Source organism: Leptonychotes weddellii, chromosome 9, assembly GCF_054177405.1.
Source record: "Leptonychotes weddellii isolate Sample4059 chromosome 9, ASM5417740v2, whole genome shotgun sequence".
In the NCBI taxonomy this organism is placed as follows: domain Eukaryota; kingdom Metazoa; phylum Chordata; class Mammalia; order Carnivora; family Phocidae; genus Leptonychotes; species Leptonychotes weddellii.
Window position 1 is genome coordinate 89,264,316 of NC_138377.1, and position 16,571 is coordinate 89,280,886.

The 16,571-nt window shown below is 38.3% G+C and overlaps 1 long non-coding RNA gene and 1 pseudogene across 1 annotated transcript in view; both read right to left on the reverse strand.

The window, feature by feature from the left end:
* LOC145723533 (uncharacterized) overlaps positions 1 to 14,697 on the reverse strand; it is a 42,956-nt gene extending 28,259 nt beyond the window's left edge. The window contains exon 1 of the long non-coding RNA XR_014148663.1: positions 10,440 to 14,697. This is a non-coding gene — a long non-coding RNA (uncharacterized LOC145723533). The remainder of the gene's footprint in view (positions 1 to 10,439) is intronic.
* Positions 40 to 8,838, reverse strand: LOC145723323 (large ribosomal subunit protein eL20 pseudogene; annotated as a pseudogene).
* Positions 14,698 to 16,571: the final 1,874 nt, after the last annotated feature.

Here is a 16,571-nt window from a genome sequence, read left to right on the forward strand (position 1 = left end):
ATGGACTCTGAAAAACAAACTGAGGGTTCTAGAGGGGAGGGGGGTGGGAGGATGGGTTAGCCTGGTGGTGGGTATTGAGAAGGGCACATTCTGCATGGAGCACTGGGTGTTATGCACAAACAATGAATCATGGAACACTTCATCTAAAACTAATGATGTAATGTATGGAGATTAACATAAGATTAAAAAAAAAAAAAGAATGGGGATCACAACAGTTCCTTTATGTATGTGAATGGCACAGTGCTGGCACATGGTTAGCACTCAGAAACTTATCCTGGGGTCTTGATTCCTTCTATCCACCATGGTCTTGAGCCATTCTTCAGTCCTTCCTGTGAAAAGGGAAGAGGATTCCTTCTCTTGCTTAGGCTAATTCATTTCTACCCTGGACTCCACCACCCTTCCCCCACCTTGGGAGACTTGCTCAACTGGTTGCCTCCTCTGTAATGCCAAACACACCAAATCAGCATCCTAATGCCCTCTTCAACCTTAAAATCTCCTCCCTCAACACTGCATCCCTCTCCAGCTACTCTCCTACATCTCTCCTCTTCTTCAAGGAAACCAGTAGAAAAATTGCTCTACCATTGTTCAAAGGCCAACTCATAAAAGGTGATCTCCAATCCTACCCTTCTACGCACTCCTCTACTCCTACAGTTGAGAGTTTGATACACACACACACACACCCCACTGAAATTGCTCTCAGAAAGGCTAACAGTGCTTCCTTGATGCCAAATCCAATGGAATGTGTCATCGAAAACAATATGCCTGACACCAATGTTAGACTGTATTAAGCCCTCCCTCTTCTTGAAATGCTCTGTTCCCTAGGGTTTTGTGACACCACACTCCCTTTATTTTCTTCCTTCCTCTTTGGGGAGTCCTTCTTAGTCTCCTTTGAGGGTAACTTCTCTCTGCTTATCCTTCAACCACTGATATTTTTCATGGTTCATATTTTGGCCTTCTCACCTGTCTGCTTGCATGCTGATTTCACTGTCTTGCGGAACGATGACAATTCCTAAGTTTACATCTCCAATCTGGTTTCTTTCTTGAACTGAAATGACCACTTCTCAGCCAAATGCTTGTGTACCTTCACCTGAACTTCCAAAAACATCTCAATTCAACACATCCAAAAACTAAACTCAAGAATTTCCTCTCCAAACCTGCTATTCCTGCTGTCTTCCCTATATCCACATCTTACAAGACTGCATTTTTACATTTGGGAATGTGGCTTTTTGAATCCCAAGCAACATATATACATACATACATCAAAATTTCTGGGGGGCTTACTCGAAAGTATTTGAAGTGTTTTAACAGGGCCTAGAAAAGAAAGGTATATCTTCCCCCTCCCCTCTACCTAAAAGCATCTCTCACCTTTTTTTGTTTGTTTCCCCTTGGGCAGACCTGAGGACAGGGATGCTCTGCATCTAAAAGAAGGTGTTGGGCCTCTTGGTGGTGAAGCATGGCTTGTACTGGTTGAGGTAAGACCTGGTGGGGCAGTGGGAACTTGATCTTGGAATCACCAAACTGTTAGACTGCCAGTCAGCAGCACTGGCTGGCTGAAATCTCCTCCACCTTCATGATCTGGATCAAGTGGGCCTGGGCATGGTGTCAGTTGCCCATGTCTTGGTAACACCAGGTGACAGCGCCTGGAGTTGTCAGGTCCAGGTACTCCTGGTATGTGCGGTGGGTGCTGCTGGGAGGGGAGGTCATAGTGCAGTCAGGTGTCAAAGTTATTCACCTGCAAGGAGGATTTCTTGAACACCTGTCCACAGTAGATAATTTCCCCTGAAGACTTCTTTAGCTTGTTCAGCTAAGACACAAAGTACCAGCAATGGAACTTGGCAACAACATGATTAGGTGCAAAGATTTGCATAAAATAGAGGGGAGGACTATGGCATTTGAGGATGGGCAGGAAGGGCCCTACCACCTTGTACTCTGTCACAGTGTGCCCAAGGGCTTCACGGCACACTCTCTGTTCTCACCACCACCTAAGAAAGGTCAGCTCTTTTTTATTGAGACCTACCTTTTTACCTCACACTCGTTCCCACTTCCTCTAAGAAGGCTTCCCTGAGGCCCTGAGAACAAGTTGAAACAGCTCTCCTCCATGCCCTCAGAGTTCCCTATTTCAACCACTGCACTGTTAAATATCTCAGTAATTTAGTATCCCTTACTACCAGTTAACTGAGCTTTCTCCCTCACCAGAATTTGAGCTCCTAAGAACTCTGCTTTAGTTATCTTAGTAATCCCTAGTGCCTGACATAAACAAATGTTCAATAATGTTGGCAGAATGAATGAACAGCAAATACTCCTAATAAACATGAAGCAGGCAGAAGAGTAGAGGGTTTGAAGTAGAGGCCCTGCACTTTATCTCTGCTTCTAACTGTGCCTATTGTGTAGCTTTGAGCAAGTCCCTTCACTCCCTAAGGCAAGGTGTCTGAATCTTTCAAGGAAATCAGAACAGCAATATCACCTTCCTCACAAGGCTACTGAGACATGAAGGGAGTCCATATCATTTCTTAGTATGTAATTGGTTCTATAAACACTCTTTGGTGAATCTACTGGGGGTGGATAGAAGGTAATGGAGCTGGGGAGGAAATTTATAAAGTTTTACTCGTGTGATATAATTTCAAGTTCACCTATCTCCAATTTGAAAGTGAAAACACTGTCAAGACAACATGAATAATCTAAAACATGGCTGGCTAATTATATATGTATGTACACACATATATTATTAATACATACATATAATAACTAGGGATTAGTGGGGCACCACTGGGAGAGGGAACCTTAGTTGAGATATGGATTGAATACTTGTGTCTTTTCAGACATTTGTGGAGCCTAATCTTTCTCAGCAAGTAGGGAGAAGGGTCAGAGACCTTGGGCACTATAATCTGTTCTCCTCCTGAAAAAGATCATGATGCTATTAATAATCCAAATGGAACTAAAATGGTTAAAGTCACAAAGCATCTCAGCATTCATTAGGGATTCAGGCTAAGGCAATGCACAAGCACTAATATTAACTATGGTCCTTAGCCTTTGGAGTTGGTGAGATGAACCCAGCGAACTTCCTGCAGACCAAACATTTATGCTAAATGAAGAGAAACTTTCTGGGGGGAAAAAAAAAAAGCCAAATGTAAGAGACCTGTCAACTCCAGGGTCATCAGTGAAGTGATAACCAGAAAAGAGCTGAAATCAAAGTCTGTCTCTGCCGCCCCCTGCACATTCTGTTCAGTGGGAGCCCATGGTGGTCACAGCTCCTTTAACAATATTTATAATGAAGGAACAACGTTGGAGATGTCAACCTTGATTATTCATAAAGCTTCCTCCTGCTCAGATCCACCCTGAGGCTAACAGTAAAAGTACCTGATTCCCAATTCTCAAACACAAAAGCATACAGAGCTTGAAAGAGGAGCTGACTAATAAAGTTTGCATATCCCTAAGAAAAAGAGCATACAAGGAAGAAGAAAAGGAATGGCAAGATTAAACAAAAACAGTAAGCTTGGATGGGAAATGATAAAAATTTTAAAAGGCAAGAACTTAAATCTATTTTCTTTCTCTTTTTCTTTTTCTTTTTTTTTAATGTCCTTGTTCATTTACATTTCAGTATAAGCCATTTGGAGAGAACAGCTGTTTCATCTCTGGACTAGAAAGCTGAGGTGCTTTGAATGCTTACTATGGGACATTAATGTTCCTAAACTCTGCTCTGGAGAGTAGTCTAGTGGCTTTAAACTGAGAGGAAAGGCAGAGGAAGGCCTTCATTGCTGGTCTATTAGGCAAGGAAGTGACCAAAGCAGAGGCTTTGAGGACTCACTCAGGTAGACTACGTAGGGGGAAGAGTCCAAGACGGATCTGGAGTTTACAACCAGCTCTCCAGCCCCCTAGCTCTATGACCTAGTTATTCATTTGAGCATTCTTTCTCATTTACTTAGCAGTTTCCTCATTTGCAAAGTGGGAAGAATACTACTACCTTCCTCCTAGGGTTGCTGAGAACATTTAATTAAATAGGGAGAATGAAGCCCAGAGTTGGGATTATAGCAGGTACTTAATAAATGTCACTTATTTGCTGTTATTATCAATCCTGACAAGATACATCAAATAGAAATTAAACTGTTTGCTTTTGGATTTGGTGGTTTTAATAGAGATATGGTTTGGGCTTCCGGTAATGATTAATGTTGATTACCAAATATCCTCTCTCTCCTCTCCTGGGTACATGCTAGAATAGGATTATACTTCCTGTCCCTTTGTGGTTGAATGAGGTCATGTGATTAGGTCTAGCCAATAGTTCTGAGAGGAAGTGCCGTGTATTACTTTTAGGCCAGAGCATTCAACTGTGCAAAACCTTCCAGAGCTCTTATCCTATGGCTATGATACTAAAAATGTCCCAAATAATAACTATTCTGTCAACTTGGGCTCTAAAGCCATAAACCTCTTGAATTTTAGCTGATTTAAAATCTTTTCTCAGTTCTGGAAATCACTGGTCAGTAACTCTTCAAATATTAGTTCTGCCCCATTGGCTCTCTTGCATGTGACCACAAAAGAACCCTGGGATCATGACATGAGCCGAAGGCAGATGCTTAACTGACTAAGCCACCCACGTGCCCCTCTAGACTATAATCTGATCATCCTTATCTGTAACAGATTCACACAGCACCCTGTACTTCTCCCCTAAAATTTCATCAACATTATAACTCATTATTAAAGTAATTTTCAGTATCTGTAAGCTCCATGTCTGACTGATTCATTACTCTATCTCCAGTGCCACATACAGAGCTGGCCGTTAGTAGGGAAAAAATATTTATAGAGTGAATAAATGAATGAAAAAATAAATGATAAACATCCAGCAAGAATGATAATGTGTTTTAGTAATACAAAATAATGTCAAAGATCTTTGTTATCTTTTTCGTGGTGGGAAAATGAATTCTTTTGGTCACTAATTGTCATAATCATTCATGTCCATATTATCAGCTGTTTCTAGTCAAATAACCTATGTACCTCTAGTCACCTGCAGCAAATGACTTGCCTGTCAGAGAAAAGAAGCAAAAAACATGTAATATTGTCATATTCCCTCCTACACTGTAAATTCTCCTTGTATAAAACAGATATTCCAGGGGAGAAAAACATTTAGTTCCTGATGTCTTTCTCTTTTTCTCATATCCACATTCATTTTTTTTTAGCTGGAAAAAAAATACTGTTAAAATTCCAACCAAAAGTCCTTATACATAAAGGCATGCATAAATGACTTTGTTATACAAGGGCTATGAACAGGAGAAAGGAGAAAGGTGAAGAGAGAGAGGGTCAGGATGTAATTCAGAGAATGCCAACAGAATATAGGTGAAGCTAATCGCATCAATTCTCTTTGAAGCAGCTCCTGCCTGTTTTATCACAGATTCCATAAGCAGTTGGTGATATGGCTCTGCTCTTACACTCAACTACAGCAATCAAAATTTCTCTCTACTGAACTTTCATTGAGGATTCCACATAGTTTAAGCGTGGGCCATTTTATTTCGCAGTGGCCTAATTAAGGTATTTCCTAAACTGTACCATAAAAAGCTATCATTTAAAAATTTTGCAATCAATTCTACTGCCCTAATAGAAGCAAAATGTCATTTAGAAATTACTGTCATGCAGGAATAATGAACAAACTGTCAAACCTATTTCAAAATTCATTTTATAGAAACCAAAATGAGTGATTGCCCACCTGGATATTAAAAAGAGAATTTCTCCACCAATTAGCTAAATTTCATAATTTTAAACGGCCAACGTTTTAGCTCTCCCCCACCCCTATTCAATAGATCAAACAAATGGTTTCAGAAGATAACCAGTTCTTCCCTAACCAACTAACACAGGCAGTAAGAGAAGAACTGTTCTACCCTCAGGAGAATTAACCCACTAATTGAGCATCCGAAGCTTCCTGTAACATCCAACTTCAGACCAGTATCTCAGCTATTGCCACTCTTAGTGACATACAGGGAGGGCAATTTTACTTCTACTATACAATTAGTTTGGCATACCTGTAATATTTTGTTCTGTTACACATCTGGAAGTTAGGATCACTCTGTAACATGGTTTTTATTTTTTTTATTTCATTGCACATTTGGGTTATTTTAATTCTTAATTTGTGGGAAAACAAAATTTTCAATATAGTTGCAATAAAGAACTGATTTTGGGTTTCAAAATCTCTCTCTCTGTTTCCTCCTTTTTTTCCCCTCTTAAAACATCTCCTTCCAAAAAAAAATTTTTTTTTAAACTTGTCTTATGTTATCAAGTAGAAACCATATTCCTTATGCAGATAAGCAACAAGTAAACTAGGTAAGTCTTCCTCCATTATATGAGTGCTGTAGAGCAGAGCTGTCAACTGCTTCATTGTTGGGGCAGGTTTGAATATCCATACCACTTGAGATAGAAAAAGTCTGATTTTTCTATAAGAACATGTCAGAGAGTAATCCAAGATTAGGAAACTGTATGAAGTTCTCAGGGATCACTCAAAAATGAAGTACCACCCACAACTGAAAGTGGTAGACTTTTTTTTTTTCTTAAAGAAACACATTATGTGAACATTTTAAATATCCTAACAAGTACTCGAGGTGGTCTTGCCAGAATTCTGACCTGTTCATTAAAAGGTATGCACAGTCACATATAAGTTTCATGGCCACTCTGTAGAAAGAATGGAAGACAAAAAAAAAAAAAAAGAGGAAAACACTGACCAAATTATTTGATTGCCAGATTTAAAACTTGGTTTTTCCTTCTTGTGAAAGGCATACATACACTTAAGGGATTCTCTCCATGTCCCCACCTTTTCCCAGCACCTCAAAAGCAACAACCCAGGAAATAAAATGTCAAAGGCAACACATATTAAAATCATCCAAATTCCTTCTTCAACCATTTATTGATCATGCAGTATTTACCACTATTAAAGATGTAACACACTTCATAACTATGGTTTCCAATCTATAACTGTATCTAAATTAAAGATAAGGTGGGCACTGAATTGGCTCAGTTGAGAGAACATACGACTCCTGATTGAAGGGCCCATGTTGGGCGTAGAGCCTACTTAAAAATAAATAAAAAAACAAAGTGAAGATAAGTTATATTGGGTTGGAAGATGAAAGTAAGAATTGAGATTCCTTTTTACATCCATTATAACCAAGACACCTGAAGGATGTCCTTTGACATTTTTAATCCCAGTTCCCTAGAAGAAAAATGTGTGAGTATTCATAGCAGAAAACAAAGAAAGGGAATAAAAACAATCACTTCATCCCACAACTATTATCATAAGCCATAAAATGGCTAGTCAGGAGGCAATCCACACTTTAACCAGTTTTGGAAACAGATGGTTCTAAATGTGACTAATTTTCCTCAACATTTAACAGCAACATCAGAAATTAAACATGTTAAAGAAACCATTAGGTTCAGTCCCACCCCTGTTACTATCAGTATTACCTATTAGGGAAATCGTATTCCATTAACATATTTACATTAATTGAAGGAGGAAGCTTGAAGGAAAGAAAAGAATTAGCTATCACTTGATATTCTAAAGCAAAGGCCAAGCTCTTCCTTTCCCAATTCAAACCAAACACCTGCTTGCTGACCACACTTCCTTTCTGACCAAGAAAGCTGGTGGATCAAATTGAGGTTTTAAAATAAGTTTTCTTAGCTAGAATCCTGATCCATTCCCAGAAGGTATATTTCCACCTCAGATGAATAAAATATCCTACTTTAAATTTCTTGGTCTATTGAATAATATGAAGGCTTGAAGCAGCAGTTCCATCTCCAAACCTGGTTTTGTCTGAACCTACAGCAAACAGTCGAGGAAGAATGCAGATTTACACATGCAAAGAACTCCTCCTAGTGGCTTGTTCAGCCACATTTCAAAGTAAAGGCTAGACAAATACTGACTGTCGACTCTTCTCAACTAGACAGCCTGGGTGAAAATCATTTCCCCAAAGCCCTTTGTTCTGATGTAGGACTTTGGATGCAACAAGAATGTAAACATTTGTAAAGGCTTTTTCTGAAAATCTTTTTGCCAAAGATATGATGACCATTAATACCTCCTGCCCTTCCTTCCTGAGGCATTAAAGATGCTTTATGAATAAGGAAAGATATGAATGTCATGTTAGCACCTCAAAATGTCAATCTCAAAATGAGCAGAGGAACCATGGTGTCACTAACCAATCCCAACAAGAATTTCTTCAAGAAAGGCAGAGAGCTCAGACCTATCAAGAAAAAAAAAAAAAAGAGAAAGGACTCAAATAAATAAAAATCACAAATGAGAGAGGAGAAATAACAACTAATACCACAGAAATACAATCATAAGAGAATATTATGAAAAAACTATATGCCAACAAATTGGACAACCTAGAAGAAATAGATAAATTCCAAGAAACATATAAACTACCAAAATCTAATCAGGAAGAAATAGAAAATTTGAACAGACCAATAGCCAAGCAAAGAAGTTGAATCAGTAATCAAAAAACTCCCAACAAACAAAAGTCCAGGACCAGATGGCTTTACGGGCAAATTCTACCAAACATTTAAAGAACAGTTAATACCTATTCTTCTTAAACTATTCCAGAAAATAGAAAAGGAAGGGAAGTGAGGTCAGCATTACCGTGAAACCAAAACCAGATAAACACACCACTAAAAAAGATAACTACAGACCAATATCTCTGATGAACACAGATGCAAAAATTCCCAATAAAACACTAGCAAACTGAATCCAACAAAACATTAAGAAAAATCATTCACCACAATCAAATGGGATTTATTCCCGGGATGCAAGGGTGGTTCAATATTCACAAAATCAATGTAATATACCACATCAATAAGCAAAAGGGTAAGAACCATATGGCCATGTCAATAGACACAGAAAAAGCATGTGACAAAGTATTCATTCATGATAAAAACCCTCAACAAAGTAGGTTTAGAGGGAATATACCTCAACATAATAAAGGCCATATATGAAAAACCCAGAGCAAATATCACCCTTAATAGGGAAAAACTGAGAGCTCTTCTCCTAAGGTCAGGAACAAGACAAGGATGTCCACTCTCACCACTTTTATGCAACACAGTACTGAAAGTCCTAGCCACAGCAATCAGACAATGAAAAGAAATAAAAGGCATCCAAATTGGTAAAGAAGAAGTAAAATTTTCACTATTTGCAGATGACATGATACTCTATATAGAAAACCCAAAAGAATCCACCAAAAAACTGCTAGAACGGATCAACAAATTCAGCAAAGTTGCAGGATCCAAAATCAATGTACAGAAATCTGCTGCATTTCTATATACCAATAATGAAGCAGAAGAGAAATTAAGAAGACAATCCCATTTACAATTGTGCCCAAAATAATAAGATACCTAGGAATAAACTTAACCAAAGAGGTGAAAGACTTGTATTCTGAAAACTATAAAACATTGATGAATGGAATAGAAGACAACACAAAGAAATGGAAAGACACTCCATGCTCATGGGATAGAAGAACAAATATTGTTAAAATGTCTATACAATCCAAGGCAATCTACAAATTTAATGCGATCCCTATCAAAATACCAAAAGCATTTTTCACAGCACTAGAACAAACAATCCTAAAATTTGTGTGGAACCAGAAAAGACCCTGAATAGCCAAAGCAATCTTGAAAAAGAAAAGCCAAGCTGGAGGCATCACAATTCTGGACTTCAAGTTATATTACAAAGCTGTAGCAATCAAAATAGTATGATACTGGGCCAAAACAGACACATAGATCACTGAAACACAACAGAAAACCCAGAAATAAATCCACAATTATATGATTTAATCTTTGACAAAGCAGGAAAGAATATTCAGCGGGAAAAAGTCTCTTCAACAAATGGTGTTGGGAAAACTGGACAGCAACATGCAAAAGAATTAAACTGACCACTTTCTTACACCACACACAGAAATAAATTCAAAAGGGATTAAAAACCTAAATGTGAGACCTGAAACCATAAAAATCCTAAAAGATAACATAGGCAGGAACTTCTTTGACAACAGCCATAGCAACTTCTTTCTAGATATGTCTTCTGAAGCAAGATGTTTTCCTAACAAAAGCAAAAATAAACTATTAAGACTACATCAAAATAAAAAGCTTCTGCACAGCAAAGGAAACAATCAACATGACTAAAAGACAGCCTTCAAAATGGGAGAAGATATTTGCAAATGACATATCTAATAAAGGGTTAGTATCCAAAATATATAAAGAATTTATAAAACTCAACACCCAAAAAAACCAAATAATCCACTTAGAAAATGGGCAGAAGACATGAACAGACATTTCGCTAAAGAAGACATTCAAACAGCCAACAGACACATGAAAAGATGCTCAACATCACTCATCATCAGGGAAGTGCAAATCAAAACTACAATGAGCTATCACCTCACACATGTCAGAATGGCTAAAATCAAAAACACAAGAAATAACAGTGTTACCTGTTGGCAAGGATATGGAGAAAAAGGAACACTTGTGCATTGTTGTTGGGAATGCAAACTGGTACAGCCACTATGGAAAACAGTATGGAGGGTCCTAAAAAAAGTTAAAAATAGAAAATTTATGATCCAGCAATTGCACTACTGGGTATTTACCCAAAGACAAGAACACTAATTCAAAGGGATACATGCATCCCTGTTTATAGCAGCATTATTTACAGTAACTAAGATATGGAAGCAGACCAAGTGTCCATTGAATGATGAATGGAGAAAGAAGATGTAGTATATATATACAATAGAATATCATTCAGCCAGAAAAAAGAATGAAATCTTGCCATTTGCAATGACATGGATGGAGCTAGAGAGTATAATGCTAAGTGAAGTATGTCAGTCAGAGAAAGAGAAACACCATATGACTTCACTCCTGTGTGGAATTTAAGAAGCAAAACAAATAAGCAAAGGGGAAAAAATAAGAGAGAGAGGGGCAAACTAAGAAAGAGACTCTTAACTACAGAGAACAAATTGAGGGTTACCAGAGGGGAGGTGGGTGAGGGGAAGGGTTAAATAAATGATGGGAATTAAGGAGGGCACTTGTCATGATGAGCACCGGGTGATGTATTGAAGTGCTGAATCACTACATCGTATACCTGAAACTAATACAACACTGTACGTTAACTACCTGGAATTAAAATAAAAACATGCATACATACATACATACACACACACATATGAAAGCAGAGAGCTAGAGACAGTCCTGAGAAGGGAGTCTGGGGTGTGGGAGAGGACAGGGAGCCTGGTGAACTAAAGACCTTGAGAACTATAGTCTGAGAAGATGGAAAATGAAAGGGGAATGACCAAACACTTTAAAGTCATAAAGAACAGAGATAGCATAAACATGAGCTTGTTCACAAAATACTAGGATAGAACTGGTGAAGGTGTGAAAAGAGGGGCAATTTTAACATTGCAAACACATACATTTAGGATAAAACACTGCTTTCCATAGTAAATTGATGGGATTAATTTGCTCAACCCCACCCCCAATTTTTGAAATGATTCAATGGACCAATACCTGTGAAGTTCTAATGATATAGTAAGTGATCAGTAAGTACTTATTGTCATCATCCTCAATTCCTTATAACAAATTATATGATCCTTAAGGACTGGGATGTTATCTCACTCACATTTTAAATCCCCTACAGTGCTTAGCCCAATGCCATGCACAAGGGATGTGTGTATGCTGGAAAACATTTAACAACTGGCTCTTCAGGGGTGGGGAAAATCTGATTCATATGATTGCCAGTTTCCATCATGTAAATACTCCCAATGTGGTGAATTTCAAGCAACCAAGATGATGTCACTGAAAGCAGTGTTGGGAAGAGATGCATATAGTCAGTTCTTGGAGGTTGTAAAAGCCACTCCAACCCATAGCTGGATGCCCTCAGTAAATAATTATGGAACTGAAAATGGAGCCAAACCTTAAGAGATTTTATACCATCATCAGCAAAAAGCCAGTAGCATCCACTCACCATCACCTGTACTATCAATAAAATAATAAGGTTTTTCTTCCAACTAAGAGTTTTACCTCACTATCTCTCAGCGTTCACTATTACCAAGCAATTCTGAGTGTAACTTTAGCAGAAAACCTTATCACTACAGGATAAATGCGAACTTTATGCACCAATAAAAAAAAAAGAGTCACAGTATTTACTGTTGCCAATAAAATGTAAACATACCATGGGTTAATAAACCAGTAACACTAAGTAACTGATAAATAATATGAATCACTGAAAGGAAGAAACCACAAAGCATTAGAACACTTATTGAATTCTCAAGTAATGTAATCCATTGTCTTGAATATGTCTTTCTTTTACACAGGCTAATGGCCTTGTCAGCCTTGGCAAGTCCAGCATCGATAACCTCCCTGCCCACACACACACTCCTAGTCAAGTCCTGCTTTGGCCCTTCCGAAGGCAAGCTGCCTCCACCACTTGGGCCGCCCGTGGAAGGTCACCCACTGGTGGTTCTGTCCCTTGCCCATCTCTCACTGAGTTCCTCCTATCCTCTTCTGATGGCAATCAGAAGCAGAACTACTCCTCTAAGTGCTTTTTCAGCTTAGCAAAATTAGTCTCTGAACCAAGTGAAATATGTTTTATTTTCCTTTTCTTTCAAAATCAGCCTCAGCTTTGGTTGCTTTCATCTGAGAGAAAGCACTCTATTTTTTTTTCTCATCTCCATTTCAAACTGCTCAGTCTTTCAGGGTATATCTCTCTCAGCCTCCATTCACTTAACCTCTCTCAATCTGTGAATGAGTGTGTGTGTATGTCCTTTATCAGAATGCCTCCTTTGGCATGCACTGTACTTTCAACAAAAAGCTTCTCTCAGTTAATGCCTCATTAACTGAACTCTTTCCTCCAAGAAAAGTCCACATACTTTGGGAAGAAATAGTCATGTTCTGCTTGCATATTATGTCTCTCTTACTTTTACCCACAACCTCTGGACATCTCTGTCATAACATTTTTCCCTTTCATCCCAGGTAGAATGGCCCATACCTCTCTTATCCTTAAGGATGACACATAGCTTTCTAAGTCCAACAGACAGAGAGCCATGACTTCAAAAAATAAACTCACCAACTTAAGCAAATACAATAAAATGTTCACGAACCGAGGTTCTGATCAGAGGCATTCAAAAAGGACTATGTATCTTATATCAGGTTTATTGTTCTAATACCAAGTGACATTCATCAGTAGATCAGTTTGCAAATCAGTAAATCTCACCAGGAAAGTTTCTACACCCTTGCATTCCTTAGCAGAAATAAATCCATTGTTTAGTATATGTGAGACAAATTAATTCTTCTCCCTCTGGATAAGTCCCACCTGAGAGAGCTCTATCATAACATATATCATGCAAATGCTTTAAAAAAATAGTGTCTTGTTTTTAATAATTCAAAGCATTTTTTTAATTAATGAATTCTGGAGTCTGCACCCAAGCAGAAGGAATAATGGACCAAACTTATGAAGAAGGCTTGACAAGGGAGAATCCAGGCTTCATGGAATCATGTAATTTGGGAGGCTTTGTTTAAGAAAACATAACAATAATAAATACAAAATTAGGTACAAAAGAAAATGTTTATTTAAAAAGTGTGTGTGCAAGTGAGGAGTCCTAACATTTAAGTTCCATAAGCTTCATAGTAATCCACTTCCCACTAGGTTTTCCTAAGAGCGAGTCCCAACCAGTGCTTTCTGCATGTTAACCCATTACATAGGGAAGCCCACTTAATTGTCATACCAGTGTTCTGAGAAAGGTACTATTTTCCAGCTTCTTTGTATAATTGAGAAGACTGAAACCGAAAAGTGTTGAACAACGTGCCCAAGGTCATACTGCCATGGAGGACAGAGCCAGGACCCAGCTCAGCACACTGTGGTTGTCCAATATACAATGTGACCTCCTAAGACCAAAAGAATACTTGTAAGTCTACTTTTACCATTTCTCTACCTTAGTTTACCTTTATTCCATCCTAAATTTCCTACGAAAAAGAGGCACAAGAGTGTTTATTTAAAGTGAACACAAATTTGGATCTTGAAGTTGTACCGCAGATACTCCATCATTAGGTCTTATGTTTTCATCCCCAATTGTTCCAATTCAATCCTCCCAAACAAAAGAGCTCCTTTATCAGTCATGGCCAAATGGGTTTTGAGTGGATGAAAGTTATAGCTGCTGGTTGTGGGGTTCTCCAAATCATGAAGTTCAGATCATTTCAAATGTCAAACTGACACTTAACAGGCAACAGCTGAGAATCTGACTTGATTTTATTTTGGAGTAAAATCCTCTCCAAGCTAAGGTATTATTCTATAATTCCTCACATTACCTAGAAGTGTCATCAAATAGAAAATAAAGATATTTTTCACATCCTTAAGTAATTCAGAAACATTGGGGATGATCCTTCTAATGTGGAAGGCTCACAAATAAAGTTGCTCACTTTCAATGGGGGCATTAACTTCCTCAGGACCCAAAGGCCTGCAGGTGTAGTAAAATAGGTAATATAACAAATGGATACTAAGAGGCAGAGTTAATGTACCTAACGTATCTGCCACCAAATGTCATTTAAAATGGATATTAAAGCCACAAAGAACTATGCAAGCATCAATTAAGCTAATCAAGAATGTTTACCAAATATACTACACTCCATGTACAACACACACATACACACACACACACAGCGTGACTACGGCAGTGGTACTGGTATTCCAACAAAGAAGAAAGACCTTTGTCAATGACAACTCTGTTTTCAAAGCAATTTAAAAACAGCTTACTTTGTTTAACAATTAAGATCTACTTATTAAAAGCCAATAACTGGGGGAAAAAGAAACTAAAGGATAAAAGCATAGTCTTTCTAAGTTCTGGCTGGCACTTACACTTAGAAAAATTATCCAGAGGACCTAAAAGCCCTCCTGCCTTAGCTATCTCTTTTCTGTAACACACTTTGCCAGCTTTGGTCTAGAGATATGCTCCGTGGAACAGGGTGGGCCATCAAGAAGTCTGAAGGGACTAATGAGGAAGGAACCCAGTCAGACTCATGTAAGCTTCTTTGAACTGAATAGGCCCCAAATGCAATAGAATCTCAAGAGTCACATCCCTCTCGTAGGAGCTAAATTTGGTATGGAGGTGAATTTTGAGCCTCATAAAAAGGTATTATTTTTTCAAGAATCCAAAAGACCTTCTTGAAGTTCAATTAAACTCTCTGAGCATCACTTATTCTTTTCCTTCAAATATTTATTGAAAACCTACCACATCTTAGATAATTAGGGTAGGAGTTCTATGTAGACTATCTCTAATCTATAACTGTCTTATTTATCCTTTTGACACCAGGACCTAGTACAGTACCTGGCACACAGTAAGTGATTCAAAAATGGAATTTATCATCATCACTCTTGTTAATGGTAGAGTCACAGATGACATAAAGGTCAACATGTTTTAGAGGTATGTTCCCATAGAGTTCATGAAATCCGTAAGTCCTGCTCCCAGCTGTCAACTTCCAAAGTAATGGTTTCACGGTTTAGAGAGTAGGACAGAGTGAATGACTTCATCAGGGCTTCTTCCCCCACAGTATTCCACACAAGCAACAAAAGCATGTTACCATGAGGCTAAACTGAGTCAACCAGTTAACAGAAAAATTATTCTTGTGTTCCTCAATGGAAATCTACAGTGTGAGTTTATGGGAAGCCTACATATATCATACTAATTGCTTCTAAGTCAAATTTTAAAAGGAAATTTAATTAAGAATGTGATGGTTTCAACCATGACATCTCTGAGTGACTCCTCCATGCCTCACTCTGCATTAGGCAATTTGTATTCATCAATTCACTCAGATATTACCACCTCCTCTTGTGATATTATTGGCTTCATTTCCCGCTGTACAGATGGAGAAACAAAGGCTCAGACTACTAGGAAGCCAGGGAAGATGCACAGGTACACTAGGGAAACATGTGCCAAACCCAACAAGAAGTCCTTCTTCAAGTAAAGCAGAGAGCTAGAATAAGTCCTGGGAGGGGCACTGGAGTGAGGAACAGGATGGGGTATTTGGTGGACTAAAAATTGGAGGGTCAACCTGGAAAGACAGAGAAGGAATGGGGGAATAATCAAAGACTATAAAATCATGAAGAGTAAGGAGAGCATAAACATGGGTTTGTTCACAAAATAACAGACTAGAGATGGGGGTGGTGAGTGAAAAAGAAAAGGAAAAAAAAATGATAGACTAGAGATTGATAATGTGAGGAGTAAAAACAGCTAATGGGTTGGATGAATCACCTAAGAGAAAATTACCAAAGAGAAAAAGACAAAAACCAAAGTCAAGATGCAGAAGTACCCAACGAGGACACATGTCCACTAGACACACTTCTATGGATTTCCTACTAAGTTTCTAGCTTTGTGCTAAGCCCTTTCCCATATGATCCCATTTGATTCCAATAACAACCCCTCCAGGGAGAATGATGTGTATTTTCATAACTGCTAGATGGCCATTTAAACTCCATGCTGTGGGGCACCTGAGTGGTTCAGTCAATTAAGTATCCAACTCGATTTCAGTTCAGGTCATGATATCAGGGTCATAGGATCAAGCCCTGCATTGAGCTCTGCACC